Raw genomic sequence first — 1933 nt, 5'->3', positions numbered from 1 at the left:
AAAAAAAAAAAGGAAACGACCATTACAACGTAGACGGATGCACGCACATACTCACACCATCACACGCACTCACACAACACACCCAAGATCAGATCGAAGTTACGGAGCTTGAGGATTGATTTAGTCATCACCGAAGGAAAAAATTGGCTTTTACCAAAAGAATAATCCGTATTAACGAGACATCACAGCAGAGGTCTGGCATGTGGTGGGCTGAAGGTACCACCAACTCCCCTATTCATCCGACCACTGTTTGGTTCTCAACACACAACGATCTCGATCGTACTATATACTACTCCCTTTGTTTTCAAATATAAGTCTTTGTAGAGATTACACTATGAACTATATACGAAACAAAATGAGTGAATCTACACTCAAAAATGCGTCTATATACATTCGTATGTGGTTCATAGTAGAATCTTTATAAAGACTTATACTTTCTTTGTATCGAAATACATGTCGCTAGAGTAGCAGTCAGCTACTCCAACAACATGTATTTCGATATAGAGGGGGTATTTAGGAACGGAGAGAGTAACAAATAACGTAACGCTTGATTCATACAGTGGTGGTACTGTAAGCCATGCACGTTTTCACCAACCTAGAGGCAGAGAGGGAGGGGCCCAAGCCCAACCCAAGCTCCCATGCCACCGCCCGCGTGCGCCGTCATGCCGCTGTCGGGCCCGGGGACGCGGCACCCCGTGCATCCACACGCACGCACGCACTGTGCCACAGTGCCACTCAACTCTCACGGAGCTCGAAGGTCAGATTCGGACTCACGGCCCCGCTCGCCGTCCACGTCCAGTCCAGAGGGGAAGTATCCACGGGCGGTGCATGCTCGGATCTCAGTTACTACAGCAGGGGCAGAAACACATCAAGATCATGCTGCATCGTCGTGCGTTCGTCGATCCCGATCGACCCCCGGCCGAAACGCAGACGCCGGCCGTCCGTCCCGGTCGGTCCCTACATGGCGCTATCTCCGGGCGACTGGACCAGGGATAACAGGGCGGTGTCGGCATCGATCGGCGGTCCATGCAGCAGGAAACATGGACCCGATTGCTCGATCTAGCCATTCGAGCGAGACATGTCGGGCTCGACGGCCGGCCGGTGAGCCGGTGACACGCCCGCCGGAGCGCGGACGTGACAGGCGGGTCGCTGTGCTCGTATGAACGGCGGCCGGCCGGGGACGACGGCGGCAGGACCCTCCTAGCCTTGCCTGATCGCGATCGAGATGGTTGGTCGTCTGCCCGATTTCTCACTCGCACACGTCACGCACGCATGGCCTCCCGACTGTGGTGTGGTGTGCATGGATTAGTCGGTGTTGAATCGACACTGTAGGCGACTAACGCTAGCTTGGATCACCGAGAATGGAAAACGGAAAACAGGACACCTGAGAGTGATGGGTGGCGCATGGCGGTGTCCCCTACTCCCTCATGGGCAACAAATGAAGAAACCATTGGTTGGGACCTAGCGATGCAAATGAGTGATTCATCTTGGTTGGCATTCAAGTACAGTAGTATGACAGATCCGTTTGCCTAACAAGTTTTCCTTTCACATATTTTTTTTCCTTGGGATCCGTTTGACAAATGTTTTCTTCTGCCAAACACATACATGCGTGAACACTCAGCCATGAGACACCGAGCCAGCAAATTTTGAGACTGACAAAGTCACCACATACGTGGCGTAGTCAAGGAGATGATCGTCTTCCACTGAAAGAGCACCGCCAAAAAGCCTGGAATAAATTCAGCAAAATGCAAACATCTGTGCCAAGTCTAGAACGAGAACCTGGGTGGGGCACGACTCCACCCACCCACTTGGAAACAGCTCCGTTCACTTAGAAAGAGTTATTTACCCAAAACCATTATGCTTGAGGCTAGGGTAACAACTTAGTACCAGATTCTAGACAGGGCACAAAAAACCACCGAAATTGTGCCTAACC

This window comes from Triticum urartu, chromosome 4A (genome assembly GCF_056163025.1).
Source record: "Triticum urartu cultivar PI428250 chromosome 4A, HENAU_Tu73, whole genome shotgun sequence".
In the NCBI taxonomy this organism is placed as follows: domain Eukaryota; kingdom Viridiplantae; phylum Streptophyta; class Magnoliopsida; order Poales; family Poaceae; genus Triticum; species Triticum urartu.
The sequence above is the reverse complement of the archived record's forward strand: the minus strand, read 5'-3'. Positions refer to the sequence as shown.